Here is a 6701-nt window from a genome sequence, read left to right on the forward strand (position 1 = left end):
CAGAACACAACATACACAGGTTTTTTAACAAGCTCTGCTTTTTAGCAGGGAATTCAAAGGGAATCAAGGATTCTGCCTATGATTCCCATGAATCTATCCACAACAGAGGACTTTGGTGACATCCCCTGTCCACTCATTGAAACCACATTCCTTGGAAGCATCCAGGGTTTTAGGCAGTCATAGTTGAGGCATGTTGCCAGGGTAACCAGGTCCTTATCTGGCTATAGCAAGAACAGCTCAGGCTTCGTGGATAATGAAGAAGAACTGTTCTGGGAAAAAATAGGAGAAAATGCTGATCCAAACAAATGCTGGGTTTGAGGCCAGTTCATGAAAGAGTTCTTGTTCAGAAATGGAAATCAAGTCCAACAGAGAGCACCGTTGCCTTGTGGTCAGAATATTATTATTAAAGTAAAAATCCATCTATTTAAGTAATGTCTTGGAGTTGGAAGTCTTATGTAGCTTAGCATTAATTTATTAGGTCCAATTGATTCACTCAGTAAAATTATTCTTTCAAAACTGTGTGAAAGAAAACTGGAGTTTATAAAATGAGATAAAGTTAGTTTCCTCATAGAAAAAATAAAATCCCCATTTTCATTGCTCAGCTGGCAATCTCCAAGATTAATACTCTTGACACCTTACTCCAGTGGAATGTATTTCTTGGCCTTGTGGTTTCACAAAGGGAATGGCCAATTCCATTCCTACATGGAACTCCAGGCCTGCAACTCAGCTGCTGTAGTGGCTGGACTGTGGCCCTTGAAATACCTGTATCATAATGAATTAGTTTATAACTCAAGGGCCTTACACAATTGTGTGGAAAAGCATGGTATGCTTGCTAAATTCACATCATTATCATAATATGTTAAGGGAATATCACATCTTCTGGGTTCTTGAGTGCCTAGAGAAGCTATTGGTCTTGGTTTTCAAATGGAACTCAGAACCCACTTTTGGGAGGTGGCATGCTCTGTGACAGACAGTCGGAACTTAGGACAACCAGTTCTGTTGGTATGACTTGGAACCTGCTCAGTGTGTCATGCTGCTGTGATATCTTCCTTAAATTATTTTTATGTTGCCTAATAAAATAGTGAAGTTAGTGCCAGAAATATTTGTTATTTCACTCTCTCCTGTTAAACAAGAGATGTTCAGAGAGAGCTTGCAATGAGGCAACAATATTCCAAATTCAAAATCAGAAAATTGTCAGGAGAATACAAAAGCCAGCTGTGATGGCTCATCTTGGCTAATAATTTGACTGGGTCTGAAATCAACTAAGGGAAAAGCAGTTGGGAACACCTAAGAAAGATATTTTTATCATATTTTTAAAGATTAATTTCTTTTATATTATATATTGTGGTGTTTTAGCTCAATGTATGTATAATCTGGTGTCTGTGAAGATTAGACATGGGCATCAGATCCACTGGAATTGTTTTCATTCATGGTTTAATATATATCAAGTGCATGCTGGAAACAGTAACATCATCCTCAGGCTGAGCAGCTAATCCTTTCGACCACTGAAGCAACTCTCTGTCCCTTGATCTGCTTTGTGAACTGTGAGGATATACTATAAGTATCAGTAAAAAACTTCACATGACAGCCAGGTAAAAGGGTGGTTACGAAGAAAATTTGGAAACTGAATATAGTTTGAGAATGCAGTAGGACCCAGTCTCTGATTTCCTGACAGGCAAGCACTCAAACCAACCATTTAGCCTGAGACACACACTGATACTCTGTGTAGAATCTATGACCCCCTGGTGTCTGGGGACTCTGGAGACACAGTCATTCACTCCTTACAGGAGTAAATTCAAAGTTTTGGGCAGGACAAAAAGAAAACCATCTTAGGACCAAGACTAACTTTATGATCCTTTTCATGTAAGATAATTACACTGGTCTGTTTCATTGTTTCCATAATAGAGGTACTGTCTCATCAGAGAGCAGTGACACTTGTCCATCACTATAACAGAGGAAAGGTATTCGATGGTCCTGACAATAACCCTGTCCTCAAGAGAGAAAGGAACCAGTTCCAGGAGTCCCCATCACAGTCCAGCCCTGGCAGATGCTGTCTCCTTCCAGAACTCTACAGTACTCTGTAACTGTCAGTCTTTTCCAGCCACTTGGTGACCTGAGGAAGAACCATGACCCTCCTGTGTTGGTCACAGTACAGTTTTAGAAGCTTCACTCTTTCCAAGGGAGAGCAGATCATGAGTGTTCTTGCAGCTTAGGCTCACACCATGTCAACAGACACTTATCATATTCATCCTAGGTACCAAATGTTGACCCACATGGGCACAGGCACATGCTCTACCTACTGCAATAAAAAATATACAAGTCTAGTCTTAGCCCAGTAACACTGTATAGCTCCTAGTCACATGTGAGAAAGTCCAAAACCTGAACTAATTATGTCAAGACATGAAGATGAGAGTCACAGATGAAATGTTATTGAATGGAGCTGAATTATCCTTTATCAGTATATGAGAGGGAGGGATCTTTGTATCAGAAGGTGAAAGTGGTCAGGTATAGTGAAAGATTCAACCCACTGCCCATGGCTAATCATCCCAACAGTGTTATCCAGGAATTCACTGCTAGAGATCCAGACTGAACCTGCCCTGGGTTCTTGAGAGACAGGTAGGTGTTCAAATGTCTTTCTGATGTCAGCTATAAAAGGTACTATGTCCAAAGATGAAGAAACATATTTCCTCACATTCGCTAGCCAAATTCTCTAGACTAGAATCCCTCAGGATGACTTCCTGTTGACATCAGTGAGCAGTTCAGGGGGAGAATGAAAAATCTGTGGTACACACAGTGCCCTTCATGAAAGAGCTGCTGAACAATCTGTCACAGGCAAGGAGTCCATCCAGTCTAGTCAGAGGCTGAGAGATGACACTGGTGCCACTGGCAGATCCAGGATGTGATGACATTAGAAAGTATTGGAGTCCCGGATGGAGAGAGGTTATATAGCAGTGTGATGGGAGTGGGTAATTGAGAGGAAACACAGAAGTACAAGTTCTCAGATTCAGGCCATGCTGAGATTTCAGCTGATAACAAAGTAGGAAGTTCATTTCCCACCCTTCTCTCTTAAACAGCTCTCAATAAAGCCTTCTCTGTCAATGCAGCCAGTTCCCATGGTGTTCTTAGGAGAGAACAGGAATTGTTTCATCAGTTACGGAGCTGAATGGACATTTTCTACCTTTCCCAGGATAAACACAATACCCTGATCTGAATATTATCAGGTAATTCACCCTGGAATGGAAGAGGAATGATATACATGATCAACAATGATTTACACCATAAATCAAGGCTGTTTTAAGAATGGAACACACTGAGGCTGAAGGCATGGCTGAGGTGGTAAGAACACTTGCTGCTCTTCCAGAGGTCCTGATTTCAGGCTCACAGCCATCTATAATAGGATTCGATGCCCTCTTTTAACATGCAGATTCACATGCAGAGCAAACATACAATAACTATAAATAAACAATTTCAAAAATGAATGGAAAACATTAAACTCTCCTCTCTCATATGTGTTTTTGTTCTGTGTTTCATTCAGAGAATCAAATGGAAATATGTCCCCTCAAAGAGATAAAGAAACAAAATTTGATCAAACAATTGTAGTGAACATTTGAACCTAGTTGGAGAAAAACAGAATCCAATCACTGACCAAACCAATGAAAACCTGAGTACAGTGTGGATGCCAAGGAAGTCACACACAAAAATCCCATTCAAGACACTGCCATATATATCCTGTCCAAGCTGAGGTTGATTTGGACAGAAACTCCCCCTACATTCCACAAGAATACTGTTCCTGAGAAGAAACATGAGCTGTACTCAGTTTGGAAAACTCTGATGGACACATGGGATTGCAGGAATATCCCAGCAGAATCCATCTCACTATGTGTTCTGTGACTTTGGTGTGTGGGTTTCAATTGATTTTCATCCATGGGTTCAGATTGGAGAACAAGAATGGCCTAATGTACAGAGGAGTTCATATCCACCACAAATATTATGCCTCTACCATGTCTCTACATCTAACCAATCTGCTTCAGACATTACTAATAAATACCAACTGTACCTGTGATTCATCTGAGGCAAAGAGAGCACAGCACCTTTTCCTGCTGAGACTCATGCCTCTGGGGAGGAGGATGTGACTCAACTCACAGCACTGAATGTCCTGCCTGTTCACATTTCCAGACCTATAACCTATTATCATGTCAGGAAAAATAGCTATCCATGAAATTAATAGGAAAGAGACACCATAGCCATGTAGCACACTGGGCATGACTAATCACAGAGGTACATAAAATGCAGCAGTTAGGTTAGAATTGGCCCCTTAGAAGTTAATATAATTAACTGCCTGGGATATATTCCCAGTATGGAAGCTATATGGTAAATATATTGTTCATTTGTTCTCTGAAGATAAATACATGCATAAAATGTACTTAATCATGTTTACCACATACTCTAGGAAACCTGTCCTTTGTTTTGTGAGAAATGACCCAATGTAGCCTGGGATAATATCAAAGTCACTGCATAATGGCCTTAAACTCTTAATCTTCCTACATCCACCTAGTGAGTGCTGAAATCAGATAAATGAGCCACCATATCAGGTTTAAACAGAGCTGGGGATCAAAACCAGGTGTGTGAGGATTCAAGAGATTACTCTACAAACTTATCATTTTTCTGATTTAATAAATTACACATATGGAGAGACATGCAAGAAGCAATCATGGATTTTTGTTTGTTTTTGGTCTCAGGAACAAAGTGGGAAATACTTACTTACATCTATCTCATTCTCAGAATATGTGTGTGCCCAGGCCCATCATTTAACATACTGCTGAGTTAGAGAATTTTCCTCATGTGGCACATTCCTAGTGTCGGATTAGTACAAAAGAGAAGGTTGAAAGACTGTAAGGCCTGAAGGTTTTGGATGACTACAGGAACACCACCTAAAAGTTGCACTTCTGAGCTCACAGTGTTGTGATAGTATCTACAATCCCCATATAAAATCACTACAGACCAAATCCAGCATCAGATGAGAGATGGGCAAGATATCCCACCCATAGTGGAATAACTATTGGCATCTGATAGCTCCTTCGTGTGGGAGAAATGTTTTTTTTAGGGTTGTGACCCCTGGGGAGTCCAAACATACAAGGAAAGCACAAGTTGTACTGAATGGAGGGAGGGAGAATAGGAAGTTAGGTGTGTTTGGGAAGTGCAATGGATTGGGGAAGAGATTGGGAGCCTTAAATCAAAAGACATTGTGATGTCTTCATGGGGGGGAGGGGTGGCATTCCGGCATCAGATAGAAATCTGATGCAAGGTAAACTCACACAAATCTACAAGGGTGACCCCAGCTAAGACTCTTAGCAATATTGGATGGGTGATATATACAGTTATATAAAGAAATAGACCGTTTTAAAAACTAAAGACAGGAGGCTATGGATTTGTTCCAGGTTAAGATACATCAGGTTTGACCAGCCAAGACCCCCTGAAAAGTCTCCGATGACACCATGGCCCAGATGATCCAATGTCCAGAATGGTTTCAAGGCAACTGGCTCAGACAATACACCCTCACAGACTACTCCATAATCCTAATTTTTTTATGTCCCCATAAGAGCACAGCACCCTCTTCCAGCAGGAAGTAGTATGAAAAGCTATGCCCAAATTCCCAAATATACCAAGCTGGCTTTGGAGATAGAATTGGCTCACTCCTTTCCTAAACTCAAACATATTGCTGGAAAAAAAAGGTTAAGAGATTTTTCTGTCCCATATCAGAAGAGCCCTCTGGTGGGGAACAGAGAAAAACCAATATTTTTATTCAAAGCAGGGTGATTATAAAAGCAATCTCTTTCTAAAGAAGAAAAGGGGATAGTGTAGATGTGGTAGGATGAAAGGGTAGATTAATGAGCCTACTTTTAGAGAACAAACAACTTGTTTAAAATGTTTTACATTGCTATGGATTTTAGTTTATTGATACAAATTTAAAGTTCATTTTGTTTTACTGTATATATATATATATATATATTTCTACTCTCGTTTGAGGTATGTTTATATAACTCATTTAGATTGTAATGGATAAGTAAAAAGTACAGATTAATAATTAGTCTTCTATGATAGTGAAACTTATAGTCACATTAAGTATTCTAGGTATACATAGATATAATTCATTTAGGTATGTAATCTTCAAACACTTCAAAGACCTCCAGAATATGGCATTTAAAATGTTTTAAAACTTTAGACTTTCTGGATAGTGAGACATGTCTGCTCCTGGCTACACCGATTTACTTCAGAGAGGAGGATGGGCATTGAAGACACTCTATATGGAGTTTATCTTCTTCTTGGCAAAAATAGCCATTTGGGCAAGAAACTGTTCTTTCCTGGACTGCTTGATTGACTGGACATACAGGACCCATAGGAAGGTGACCACTGAACTTTGCTTGGTGAAATGCTTCTTCAGGTTCCTGCTACACAGAGGAAACTGCCAGACATTCTACAGGACACAGAGAGAAGTGACTGAGAGACTCTAGGCCTTTGGGCTGAAGACAGAAGCTTCAACTTTACAGAGGAACATTGGATGACTGTCCAGGCTGAGACTGTCTCTGTCTAGTCTTGCAAGACTCCTGAAAGTTGCTTGCCTCCTACTCCCATTTCTCAGGTAGTATTATATCCTTCTGAGGCCCTTGGTGCAGTTGAAGACTAGATAGTTGTAATATACT

This window comes from Peromyscus californicus, unplaced genomic scaffold (assembly GCF_007827085.1).
Source record: "Peromyscus californicus insignis strain IS unplaced genomic scaffold, ASM782708v3 Scaffold_4__1_contigs__length_199733344, whole genome shotgun sequence".
In the NCBI taxonomy this organism is placed as follows: Eukaryota; Metazoa; Chordata; class Mammalia; order Rodentia; family Cricetidae; genus Peromyscus; species Peromyscus californicus.